Here is a 15061-nt window from a genome sequence, read left to right on the forward strand (position 1 = left end):
CACAAGTTCACATCCACATGGTCATTGGGCGTTGATGAGTTCTGGGCGTAAGGGGGAGGGGAGTCGAAACAGGCACAAAACTGCCCCGAGGTGTACAAACACACACACACACACTCTCAACCACACACACGCTGCTATCTACATGTATGGTTACATAGCAGCAGTTACAATGGGGCAGCTGTCGAGGGGGGTGACAAAGGGGGGGACCCCAAGCAGTAGACAGAGAAAGCTACAGGAAACAAGCAACAAGATGGCAGCACATTTTGTAAGAAAGTTGAGAGAAAAATAAGAGAAAAATTGTAATTTTCATCAAAAAAAACTTTCTTTTTATTTTATTCTCGCTTGACCTTAAAGGAAGACAAGCGGGAGTATTGTGAAAGGCTAGCGCGACTTAGGGATGCCCTAGAAAAGTATAAGGAAAAAATAACATTTAATAATAATAATAAATCACAAAAATTATTCAATTTAATTTCATATTATGACGTAAGATGAACCCTTTAAACTTTAGATGTGATTGATTTTACTTATATTGAATGCTAATAGTTTTTATTCATTTACAAACTACAATAAAATAAATTGAAGACACTAAAAATAAGTAATCTTTATTCTAAATTATTAAGGCTAATGAATTCTTAAAACTATTAATTATTATTTGAATTCCAATTTGAATTTAGTTGTACATTATTTAAAAATATATTACAATTGAAATATAACCAGAACTATAAGTTTTAAAAAAAATAAAGAATAATTTAAATTGTGCATTTAAAAATAAATTGTATTATTATTATTGTATATCATTATTATTATTTTTATTGTAATAACGAATACATTTTCTTTTTCCATTAATGAAATACATTAATGAATTAAATTGTAAATTTTTTTAAAATTTAAATTTTATTAAAAACTATTAGTAGATAATAATTTATAACAAAATAAATTAATTAGTAAAGCTAAAATATATAAATAGTATTTATTTTAAGAATTTGTACAGTGTAAGAAACATAATTTATTTATTCCGTAAATTAGTTAAAAAGTTTAAAGTTTCAAATATTATCGCAAACTATCAGTATAATCTACTTATTTTTAAATAAAATATCACTTGTTGTATATTTCAAATGTTGTACATTTTTAAGTATTAAATAAGTCTGTCATACCCTTTGCATTTTCAGCTAGGTCGCATAATGAGTAGCTCGTGTCCGCCTGCTACACTTATGCATAAGCGTACATACATATGAGTGTATGTGTGTGTTGTGTGTGTGTGTGTATGTGCATGCCACAACCGTGCACACACACATGCGTATGAGTGAGTGAGTGTGTGGCTGTGTGTGATACGGTGAGGCTATCGAAAAATTCCAAAATAAAAAGAAAAATTTAACGCAAAGGCAAAAGGCAAAACTTTGCTGTTGGCAGGGGAGAAAATGTTGCCAAGGATGTTGCTGCTGCTGCTGTGGCGGCTGTCCACTGCTGTCCCCGCCCCTCCCCCTTACGCTCGGGATGCTGTAAGGCGGCTTCTCCAATTTCAGAGACTCATGACGCCGCCGTCGCCCTTTTCGACCGAGCGGCGGAAGGGGGGAAGGGGGATGGTGCTGAATAGTCCTGGTTTGTTGTCGATGTCGACGTTGATGTTGTTGCTGGCATTTTGGGTGCGTGTGTTTCGTATTAGGCGAAGGGCGACGCGGCGGATGCTAAAGTGAAAAGTAGTAAATTGAACTTTTTTTTTTCTTTTTTGGCTTTCGCCTGGACAACGCACTGGGAAGGAGTATGAGCAGGAAAAGGAGAAGGAGAAGGGGAAGGGGGAGGCTTCTATAGGTTTGGGTTTCCTTCGGGCGCTTCTCCTCGGTGCGTTCGTTTTTATATTTTGTGGGCAATTTGTACTTTTCTGCGTTCAGCACTTTTTGCAGTTGTTGTAGCTGCCGCTTTCTTTACTTTCTTTTCACTTTCATTTGTGTTTTATTTTACGGCATGTGTATGTATGTATGTGTGTGTGTTTGTGTACTTATTGTAGTTTCTGCTCGAATGGGGAGCTCTCTTCTTATTTATCGCTTTTGAAATTAAAGTTGAGCGCTTGGCTTGCTGGCAAATTATTTATAGCAATAAATATGAGTTGCGTTTAATTAAAAACCAATCGAAGCAACGGTGATAAATTGAAAACTACGCCAACTACGGATAGAGAAATCAGAATAGCAGCCAAATAATGGGCCAATATCCCAAAGCCAGATTACCCAAAGCTTGTGTGAAGTCAAGCAAAAGTGACGAAAAAATAAATGGCCTTTACATATATATATACAGATTTGTACATTCATTTGTATGTGTTTGTTGCTGGCAATCACGTTTGACTGTGTCAAGCTCCGCCCCATTTTCTGCTGAAATGTATGCTACACTTTTTGTTCTGTGCCAGTTTTTATGTGATTTTGCAACTCAACTCATTATGCGAAAATCAATAGAAAGTAAACGCAAGTTTAGACCGTGACAACAAGCAGTCTCTCTCTCTATCTCTCTCGCTCTTTTATTCATTCTCCCTCTTTAGCTGCCATCTCGAGCTGTTGTAAGTAGTTCAATTTCAATGACATCAATAAAATTTCGATAGAAAAATCGTTCTCCCCCCTCACAATATAAAGAGAAAAAAAGCCCAAAAAAAAGCAACGGCAAAAACAAAATTAATTAATTTATGTGCCCAGTGCCAGTCGGAATTTTCCATGGCAATCCATACACACACATACACACACACAAGTTCCAATCTATGGATACAATTTTTCCAATTTCAACGTCATCATCCAACATTTTCGTCCTAATTTCGTCAAAGTTGTTGGCATTATTGTTGTTGTTGTCGCAGTTGTTGTTGCTGCCGAAGTTGTTGTTGTTGCTGTTGTTGTTGTCGCCGCTGCTGTTGACAACAACAGCAACAAGGACTCATTACAAAAACATAATAACAAAATAAATATTGAAAGAAATGGCATAAAATTATAAAAGCCTTCGCGTCGCTTCGCCCCAAAAACAAAATAAGCAAACGCAACTTGACACAACAGCAACAGCCGAAGTCCCTTCTTTTCCCTTTTCCTTTGCCTCCTCTTCTCCCCCTCAATAAAACTCAAACTGAGGCGCCCCCAATGCGCCAATAAATTTCATGCACTATCACACGGACACACACATTCACATACATACACAGTCACAGATAGAACTACAACTACAGCTACAGATATTGAAGTGCGTAAGTAAGCCGCTTACAAAAGTGCGTGTGTCGGCGTGTGATTGCGATTGTGTGTGTGTATGTGTGTGGTCAGTCTTTGTGTCGAGTTTATATTAAATAAGTAAAAAAAAAAGTAAAGAAAAGGGGCGATACAAACAATCTGACGATGACCAACTGGCCAACTCTCCTTCGCCCCTTTTTCTTCGTATTCTTGCGCTCCAGACTTTTATTTTATCTTTTTGGCTGCGGATGACAAACAACAGCAGCACATCAATAACTGAAGGCAACAGCAACAGCAAAACTAAAACTAAGATATATATTGCCAATATACTTCTACTTAGCCCACGCACACAATCACACACACTTTCACTATATATAATATATATATTTCCATTACTCTATTGGCTTTCGAAATTCACTCTCACTTTTCGACTGCTGCGAAATGAATGCTTTACAAATTTGTGTGAAATTAATTGGAAATATTTTGCAAAGAGTTATTTATTTGTAACATTATTTGTCATCATGAGAATTTATTGACATTAAAGTAAGGAGCTTAATTTACGAGCGAATTTGCACTGCAGCATTTAAAGTAGAAATGAAAAATCAATTTTTATTAGTTATTTTAAAATATTGAAATGCACTTTTGTCTATTTACATTTTCTTTATTCAATACATACAAGTCTTTAGGATTTTTTACAGTGAACGTATATATCAAATACTTATAACTTGGATAACTTGGCCTTTTTAATTAAAGCGATTAATTGAATAAAAAAAACAGCGTATGAAAAATAATATACAATTTTGTTAATTCGTTACTGTCATATTATTTTTCAAAGAACACAAATTTTACATAAATTAAAAAATCGCTACGTGTTTCATTAAACTGAAGACAGACCTAATAAATGAAAACTAAGTTTTTTATTATTTTGCTGTTGCTTGTTTATAAAGTATGGAAGTTGTCCATATCCATCTAATATTAAAATGTTAAAATATTGAACTTTTGTATATAGGTAATGACGATTCTAAAAGATCAAGCTGTTCTGGGTTTTTAATACTAATAAATATAAATCCACTAGAAACAAATGTATAAAAAGAAATATTCATCTTAAAAAGAAATATTTCTTATTATACATTATTCTTTTTAGGAAAAGGAAATATTTCTTTTTAACAGGAAATCATTAGCATTAGCATTGCAGTTAATAAAACATTGTTATGATGACCATCGATACACGTTGCCCATATAATTTTCAGTATTACTTTTTAACGAAGTATCATCAACACTATTAAAGCGGATATCGCTGAGAAGCCAGCATATGAGTAGTTTCTGCGTAGTTTATGTTGAAGTCTGAGCATTTCCATTGGCACGTGTCTTGATTTAAAAGTCATAATTCCTGTTGGCAGCAACACCGACCCCGACCCCGATGGCGACGCCAGTTAAACGTGAAAAGAGCCAACTTTAACACCAACGAAAAAAAATAATAAAAAAATACACACAATAGTACTATTTTTCTTATCTTTTTATGGGAAATTACAACTTCGACCCCTAAATGAGACCCTAAGCCTAGGGCAAACAGTCGCGTTCGCTCGCGCCAATAATATCGAAATCGAGTAAGTAAACATAAACACATAAAATATAAGATACAGATACAAATGTATCTACCGATACATGTGTGAGTGTGTGTATGCGATGTTACGGGTCGTTTGTACTTTTAAAACGCGGTGTGGTGCTTCCCCTTCTGTGTCTATCTTTATTGTCCGAATTTGGCAGCTGGTTTCTCGATACAGAAATTGGAAATTGAATTTGAAATCAACACGCGTGCGAAGCGCAAGACTGTCACATGCTCCACAATTGTGAAAGAGGAATGAGGAATGGGTTTGGGCTTAGTTTTAGAATTAGACGGGCGCAAAAGGGTTGATATTCGATTCTAAATCAATTGTTGTTCCACATTTTTCGGAAAACACTTTTCATTGAAAATGTGTAAAATTTTAACCCAAAAATGCAATTTCAAAAGGGGTCAGCGCAAATTACTTTTAAGCAAAGGGGTACGCATTGATCTGTGGAAAGGGTTGCAACCCTTTCCTTTGCACTTTCCGCATTCAAAAATGTTGCAATTTTTTTTCATTTTTTTTTGGGTGCGAATAATGCGAATTTTCCAGGCAAAATTGTTCAAAAAATAAAAGGAAATTTCATGACATTTTGGCTGAAAAAAAAGAGAGAAATCAAAAGGTTGAGGGTTAGGGCAGGGGGTAAAAAGGGTCAGCCAAATGCCGCCGCGCATTGTGTAAATAAAGGATCGAAAGGATCGCAACTGTCACATGGCCATGCGAAATTAATAAATTACGTATTTTTGTTGCCAATTTTTGAGGAGGAAAATTTAATTTTTTTTTTGAGGATTTCTGCTTTTTATTTTTGGGAAACTCTGCAGCTAATCTAGTGTAAAAGGGATGGGGGCAAGGGCGATGAAGGGGTTGTGACACACATTAACTGAACCCATTAATAAGCGTTGCCAACCCCGTTCGCGACCTCGAAGCGCATCGCCTGACACGCGTGGGTCAGTGTCAAGCCAGGATCAGAAGGAGCAGCAATTCTGGAATTGCAATTGCAAACGTACCCGGATAAGGTCGTCTGCTAATGCGACTGACAGGCGACATATACAAAAAAAATGGGTAAAAAAATACAAAGAATGCACCCAAAAATAAAAAAAAATTCATTCGCAAACGAACTGAAAAAAGTGGATTTGGAATTTTTCAATAAAATTTGCACAGACGGCGAGAAAAATGGCAAAAACAACAATAGACGGGGGAAAATCTGTAAATTTTGGCTAGCAATAATCCTCTTAACTGCGAGAACTGTCGCAAAACTGCAACAAAGGAAAAGTGGACGTGGAAAAGTGGACTGTAGGGAAGTTTCTTGTTTGCGCTGTTGATCCAGACGCCTTGCTGTTGATGTTGTTGTTGTTGTTGTTGTTGTTGTCGCCAGCAGCATTTCAATAAATGAGATTTTATACGAAATTAAGGGAAAATACGCGCAAAAAGAAAATTAATGATCGGGGCTTAGCTGAACTTATCAAATGGTTCGTTGGCTCTAATTGCTGAAAATCAAACCGATTAATTGAAAACTGTACGGGACTTTAACAAAACTTATATAAAGGTGCCCTGTTTTCTTTATTTTATTATTTAGATTCTTCCTTAAAAGTATTGACAGCTATTTATACAACAACACAAAATTTACTCATATTTAGTTCTATTACAATTTATTATTATTACAATTTCAATATAATTAATATTTTTTCTACAATTTTAATGATTTCAAGTCTTACCTGGTACAAATATTTAATGACTGAAAAGGAATATCATTTATTATGAATTTGTGTTGTCTATATAATATTTATTGGCATTGCGAGTATTAAGGGGCACTCTCTCAGAGAATCTCTTGCAGGCGACTAGAACATATATTTTAAGGTTTCTTTGCCCAATGCTCTACATAGGAGGGTAGTTAACTCAGGTAATAATTGCCAACTGACCACAGCCTTATTTCAAAAGGAAGATATTCTAAAACCACTGTTTATGGTGATATGCGAACATTAATTGCTGCAAGCGACAGTCTATCGCTAGTTTTAATTTTAAAAGTGACATTAAATATCTTCCTTTGTGCGCTTAAATGAAAACAAAATGCTTCCAGTAAACGGAAAGTACATGGAAAGATTAATTCGTATTTTAGCATATCAAATAAAAACTCATGCATATTTTTTTATCTTAGAAGTTTTAAATACATGTCAAGGACAGATTTAAAAATAACGGGTTGTTCAAAATCAAGTTCATCGATGAAATCCAAATATATACTGCAGGTGAAAATGTATATAAAGCAGACAAGTTCTTATAAAAATAATTTTGCTAAATACAAATATTTAAATTACATGCAAAACAGGAGATATTTAAACGCAATAATAGCTAAATATTTCAAGTATATACAATAAATATGTAGTTTCGCTAAGAAATTAAATGGATTCCATTGCATTTATCAAATATTCAAATTCAAATATTCGTTGCATTCCATTATATGAATGTTATACAATATAACATCTACACGTATAACGCATTTACCTTTTTCCATTCAAGTGGCAACGCTTTTTAAATAACTAAATGCGCCATCTACTGGCCTACTGCATGCGCTATCCTAGCTTACAACCATTTTGTCAACGCATTCATGATGCACACCAAAGTGTAGATGGCGCCACAATATAAGAGCGACCTCTAGTCACAAATGTGGAAACTTTAAAGCGTCCTTGGGGTTCATTTTTTGGCTATTTCAGGAAACAATTCGAAATTCGATGATGCATTCCAACGTATAGATGACGCCACTGCATGAGAGCGACCTCTATGTCACAAGTGTGGAAACTGTTGAGCGTCCTTGGGGTTCATTTTTTGGCTATTTCAGGAAACAATTCGAACTTCGATGATGCTCACCAACGTATAGATGACGCCACTGCATGAGAGCGACCTCTATGTTACTCGTGAGGAAACTGTAAAGCGTCCTTGGGGTTCATTTTTTGGCTATTTCAGGAAACAATTTGAATTTCGATGATGCTCACTAACGTATAGATGACGCCACTGCATGAGAACGACCTCTATGTCACAAGTGTGGAAACTGTTGAGCGTCCTTGGGGTTCATTTTTTGGCTATTTCAGGAAACAATTCGAACTTCGAGAATTTACGAATTTAATTTCGAAAAGTCATCGATAAAAATATTCAATTTTCGATAAGTGTGCGTAACTGTTGCAATTTAAATTTTCAAAGCGAGCTGCACGCAAGCATTAGTTTTAAGTATTTCCGGTAATCTTTGGAACTCTAGGACGTTTCGACACTTGCAATAAGCACAAAGCAAATGACGTGAATCTGTGCACATAAACAAAGTCCAGAGGTCTGCTTACAGTTGTTGTTGTTGTATAAGTGTGTCTGAGTGTGTGTTTATAGTGCTAGTCGTTGCTGTTGTTGTTGCTGCTGTGTTTTTTTATGTTGTGTCGTTTGCTGGTGACCCAAATTCCTTTTAAGTAATCTTTAGTGATAAGCGGAAGTGCATGTACTAAATACGAAAAATTAGAAGTGTGTCTGCCGCTGAGTGTGTGTAAGAGTGTGGAAATAAGGAAAAACTATGCGCGCTACGACGTAATTAGAGCTTTTTTTATGTTTCATTTACAACTTAATTAAGAATGTATTTGCGCAGCGGCAGCAGTAACAGCAGCAACAGCAGCGACTCTCAATGAATGCGCCGCCTGACTGCTCCATGAATGAATCGAATCGAATCGCAAGAGCGCTATGAGAATATATATGCTATACTATATGCTATAAGCTACTATATACTGTGCTAGTACCACGTACAACGAGACAGCAGCGACGAGCTGCCATGAAATATGAAATGTGTATGAATGAGTATGAGTATGAGTATGAGTATGAGTATGAGTATGAGTATGGGTATGAATGAATGAGTGAGAGTGTGTGTTGATACCGCGGACCAAGCAAGCGGTGGCAAGTGGCAAGTGGAAGCAGGGGCAGAGCGGATTTATATATGTATGTATGTTTGTGTGTATACGCCGGATCAGGCCGGGCCAGGCCAGGCCAAATATACACGCCACATAACCGGAAATGAGTTAGTTGAACTTCCGTCTTGGAGCGACTCTGAATCTGAATCTGACTCTCTGGCTGGTCGGTCTGCCACTGGCCTGCAATATTGTTTTTTTTTTTTTTTTTATGCGCGACAATAATTTGCACAGTCACAGAGACGACAAGCGACTGACGACCGACGACAGAGCGACAGCCGTTGAACGATGGAGACGGACGTCCGACGAGACCTCAAACGAAAAGTGTGGAAGCGACTGGAAATGGTTTGGCTTGCCCATGCTTACAGTTATGCATATGATCATAAGTCTCGCATAAGTATGGATACAATACAATCACACACACTCACATTCACACACATTCGAATCTGTTTGCATTTATGAAGATGACCTTAAGGCATCTACCTGAATTATTTGTAGAGAAAATACTCGTACTTACGAGTACTCACAATCACACACTCACTCTCATACTCACACTCGCACTCACACTCATAATTGTAGTCGTATTCGCGCAATTGAAATATTGCGAAAAGGGTCGCTTGACTGAGGGAGCAATGAATGGCTGCGATTAAACAATGCGATCCCATTGATTTCTTAAGCACAACAGAAGCAGAAGCAGTTAATCCAGCAAAAAGGAATTGCTCAATTCAAATCTGGATCTAAAGACATGTTCAACTATATTTTATTAGCAATAATAACGGCGAGTAATTCCATTATTTGCTTACATATGTATTTAAAGACTAGAAAGGATGCATCTTTGAGATACATTTAAATTAGTATATATATTTGAGAAAAATAACAATCCAAAGACTAGAAAGGATGTATCTTTGAGATACATTTAAATTAGTATATATATTTGAGAAAAATACCAATACTAGCAAGACAGAAATATACAGTCGAGTGTGCTCGACTGTGAGATACCCGCTACCCATTTCAAAGAAGAGCAAAAGATACGCAATATTATTCTTAAAATATAACAATTGAATATACCTCAAAAATAATAGAATATACCTCAAGCTTTATTTGGTATATTAATATAGTTCTACATTCAAAATATACCATTGAGTAATAAATATACCAAACTGTCAGCCAAAGAAACTAAGAACCTATTGCAGTATGCGATTTATGTCACACCAAAGTATTTATTGCCTAAATTTAATAATTGTATTCGATTGCATCTAAATCAGGAATGCAGGAATCATAAATATTGTAGTAAATATTCAATTTATTCCATTTGCGGGGGAATTTTATTTTAGGAATTCTAATGTTCAACTTAGTAAACTTGATTTCTATAAGTGTCATACTAAGATTTTTCTCAGCTAGCAAATTCACAATTTATGAAAAGTGTATTATAAGTATAAGCGAGTTAGCTATGATAATAAGATATTGATAATGAAAATTTATAGATTAAAAAAATATAAAGAAAATAAAGTTTGGTCAGTTCTAGTTATGAAAGATTCTTTTGTATCTTGCAGATGCAGTTCACCTATGAATCAGTTGCATTTGGGAAACTACATCTAGCCTCTATTAAGTGAAATCATATTTCATGTAGCTTATCTTAATTACTCATCATCGAACAAGTCTTTACTCTGCGTCGAATTCTGGAAGGACTAAGAAGAGAACTATTAATTCTAGATACTTTCTTCAATCTTCTATAGCCATCAATTTGTAAATTAAATCCTTGGAAGTGCAATTGATATTGACATTTAAAGAAAAGAATTAAGGAAAGTTAATCAAGTAGTTATATATAAATCTGTTTAAGGAATGTAGCTAACTTGAGAAGGCTGAGGTTGATTTCTATAAAGAACAACAAATCGTGCTAAAACTAAGATTATAATCTTGAATCAAGATTGTTTAATGTCAAAACTGAACCAAGAAAGTTTATTCTTAAATCGAGATCGAAAATCTACAAAAAAATCTAGATTGCCCAATCTTGAAATTCAAGATTATAATCTTGTTTTAAGAATGGAAAAATTTCAAAATTGAATCAAGATTATTTCAACCTAAACATCTAATGTCAATATTGTTTTTCTTTAAGATCTTTCCTTAAATCAAAATTTGCAATCTAGTTTTCGATCTAGATTTTATTCACTCGGTAAAATCTAGAAAATCTGACAAAAGTTTAAGATACTTTCGTAATTTTCAAATGCAACTCATAAGCAGTAGTATTTGTAAAATTAGAACTGTGAAGTCCGCAACTAAGAATTGGTTTCCCTCTCGTGATAATATTTAGTTTATTTATGTTTATCGGCTGCCAAGATCAACATCAGATTATTAACCAGGGCTACACCCCCGTATTCGACACTGTTGCTCCCCTAAACTAGGAGGGGAGTTTTAGAAAATTGATTTCGATGTGAGTTGAACTGGAAAAGCGACGGCGAGGGAAATGATGATGGTGAAAGTGCTGCACTTTTCACATGGCCATGGGCCACCGCCATAATGTTTATCAAAATGTGCAACGGGCAAACGCAATCTCTTTTGCTTTTGCTGCGAGTTGGGCGAGTGGGAAATGTGAAATGTGGAAAATGGGAAATGGGAGGGAGTTTTGTTTTGTTTTGCTTTGTAGTTGACGTTGAAGTTGAAGTTTGGAGCGGAACCAAGCAACAAATCAAGTAATTTACATTTCGTGCAAAAGTATGCTCGCATATCGTTTGGGTGAAATATGAAAAACTCTGGGCGAACCCGCATATCTTTTGCTTCGACTGTCAGACGGTTCAATTTGGTGAACAAAAGTTTTCAATTTCTAAATTAAAGATATGGTTAAATGAAATTCATAACGCACATGCATACATACATATAATTAGCCAATTACGACGGCGAGTTCGAGTATCTAAAAAAGCCTACATAAATTAAGCATGATGTTGGAGAGGGGAGAAACACTTCTACCAGCAGAAGATACTCGCGTACTCGCAGATACTTTTTCAGTTGTTGTTGTTTGTATTTTGCGCCGGCGCAGCTGAAGTTCCAGTTTCAGTTTCTAATAAAAAAAATAAATACAAAAAAGGAGCCGCCAGCTTACGCAATGGCGCATCAAGTTGGTAGCACAATGATCTCATTTTCACAAAAGCTCAACAAACTTCGGCCTGGCAACAGCAAAAAACACACACGTGCGCTTCCCTGCAGGCGAAAGAGATGGAGCTGGATAGAGAGAGAGAGAGAGAGATAGCTAGAGAAGAGGCAGCCACCCTGAACGATCTCGCTTCGGGAGTCGCAGCGAGTTTCCTTTCCTTTGCTTTCGCGCACCCCATTTTCACACACATTTTACGAGCTATTGGTGGCTGTGAAAATGTTGGTGCTTATGAATATGAATAGCCTCTGCCTCACCCCACCTCACCTCGCTTCCCCTCCCCTCTTACCTGTGCGACCCTTTGGCGCAAGCAAAAGATAAAAATATACTTCCACTCGCAATCGCTCTTTAACGGCAACTTAATAAGTCCAAAGACGAAGACGAAGGCGAAGAGGGGTCGCAACAGTCAGAGTTGTTGCCTCCGACAAAAGCGCATTCTTTGGCCATAGAAAATTTAATTAGTTGTCCGTTTGTCTGTCTTGTGTTTTGTGTGTTGTGTGTTGCCAAGGCGTTCTCTGTTTTCTCCGCATTGGGGTTGACACAATGCAGAGCACGACAGGATTGAACTTGCACAACTCGTAGATACATCTGCACACGAAACGTGGCCAAGCTGAAGGCCAACTGCCGCAGTAACAACAACAACAACAATAACAGCATCAACTCTAACAAGCTGCAACATGAAGAGTTGCACGCGCTGCTTCGACTGCCTGAGACCCTTTGCCACTTAACAAAAATTGTTTAAGGAATAAGAAAATGCAATAAAATTATAGTGGCAAATAATCATTTTATTTATGTGCTAATAACTGATAATTTAAATAAGAAAATTGTTTTTTATTTATTTTTTTAAATTAGTTAGGCATTAGTTTGTTGTTACATAGAGTGTTGGCTAAAAGGAAATAATAAAATTGGTTGCCACAGATTCTATTCATTTCTAGAAGGGTCAATTTTTGACCACCTAAGTATGAATACAAAACAAAAAGCATAAATTTATCCATAAAGCTTACGTACTTCAATTATTGATTGGAAGAAATTTTTAACTTAAGGTTTACAATTTAAAGTATTGCATTTGTAATTTTAAAATGTACAATTATCATTAAAAACAAGTTATTGAAAATAGTAATATATAAAAGGTGCACTTAAATGAAAAATTATCCTAATTTTACCTTAGCTACTTTCAACAACAATTAAAGAAAAACGATGTAAGCAGTATAGCATAATATATATCAAATTATTATAGAAAAATATTTAATAGATTTAATATTAATTTAAAATGAATAATTTTTATTCATAAAAATGAAAATTTTTACTAAACAAAAACCTACTATTATAAAGCTATATATACTATCTTAGATTTTATTAAGAAGAATATTAATAAGTAGAATTTAGTACCTTAAAAATCAAATTACATATTTGTAAAATTATAATTTACATTTCAAATGTTAGAACAATGCAAGGACCTTACAAAGAATAGTTTCTAATTTAAAAAAACTTCCTTATCAAATTTTTGGAACATTTGAATAACCATTTAAAAATTTAGATTTTAGTGATTTTTAGGGACTTTTCAACTAATAGCTTAAATATTGTAAAAGCTAAGGGGATTTGTCAATATTTAAAGACAAAATTTCAACTGAGTTTAGGGAGCTCCTGCAGCTTTGACGGTATTCTTGATAACTAAGAAATAATACCTAAAGACTTAAGAGTTCCAGTTGATTTAATGATTAATGAAAGACGGACAGTAGAGTAACAAGACATTATTCTGACAGGACAACACTCATTAAGTTACTTATACTACAATGAAGGAACTGCAACTCTATACAAAAAGTTTGCTTCTATTTTAGCGTTGCCTAATTAAACCCTTTTGAAAGCAAAGCTACCGGGTATGAGAGCAAACTTGAAGTACAAAAGCAAATGCTTAAGACTCAACTACTTAGAAGAAAGCGCAGCGCAAATGCACTCAGTATCTTCTCTTCAGTGCGTGTATCTGTATCTTTTAGCTGCAAATGTATCTGTATCTTGTAGCTGTTGCTGCAGTTGTCTCTGTAGCTGTGTATCTGTATCTGTGAGTGCGTATGTGTCTGCAGTCGCAGTCGCACTTCGCTGCTGTATCTTTTTGGCCTAAGCACTGCTGGCGCTGGCCGCATTTGCAAAGCTTTATGGGCCGCCAGTGCCACCGCCATGAACATCAACATCGCCATCGCCATCGGTCGCCAGCAGACGCATTCCGATGCGTATCCGGGATTGTGAAATGTTTTCATTTCGAGACACATTTACCACTCTGCGTCTGCACGCTGTCTGCGTCTTTCTCTGTATCTTCTGGCTACTCTCTCTCTCTCTCTCTCTCTCTCTCTTTCTCTCTGTTGCTCTCTCTCTCTCTGTGGGCCACTCACCTAGCGACCGATACGTGTCGCATTTTAAATAATATCGAGACCAGCACATTAAAAGAGGGGCGAATGCGTTGTGCCGACGCAACATTTCTTCTTTCTTTCTTTCTTTCAACCCAAAACGAAAACTATTTACAATCTGTTTTTCGCTTCTTTTTTCATTTATTCTGCTTTTCGGCATCTATTTTCAGATATTTTATTACAGGCATATGCATAACAATCAATTCAAAAGCGTTTCTAAATTTTTGTTAAATTTTGCTATTTTTAGACATTTAACCAATAACAATTAATATCAATTCAACATTCACAATAAATCCCTCAAATATTTAAAAATATAATGACGTTCAAAGATTTACCGTATCTTAAGTTTAGTTCTTAAATGAAAACAAATTTAGATTAAGAAAGAAACGACTTCGTTTTTATTAATGCTAAAACTTACTTTCGTTTTTTTATTTTTGTATTATAATAAGAATACCTCGAGCTTAATCTTTGACATAAATAAAGCATTGAATCTTATTAACTAGCACGATCATAAATATATATCTTATATCAGTACACTTTTTCTTTTTTTCGTCTTCGTAAATCATTTAATCATTTCTTTATCAATTTTATTAAATACATATTTCTCTCACATCATTTACTTATTATCCTTAGACAGATTGTTACTATAATACTAATACTGTATATTAAAATAGTGGAATTAATTTATAAAATCTTTTTGATTTCAAAGATAAGAATATAATCATTTCTTTATTTAAGAATATAACTTTGATTTTTTTCGATATCATATGAAAATATGTGTTTTCAGATT

The sequence above is a fragment of the Drosophila albomicans genome, chromosome 3 (genome assembly GCF_009650485.2).
Source record: "Drosophila albomicans strain 15112-1751.03 chromosome 3, ASM965048v2, whole genome shotgun sequence".
Lineage (NCBI taxonomy): Eukaryota > Metazoa > Arthropoda > Insecta > Diptera > Drosophilidae > Drosophila > Drosophila albomicans.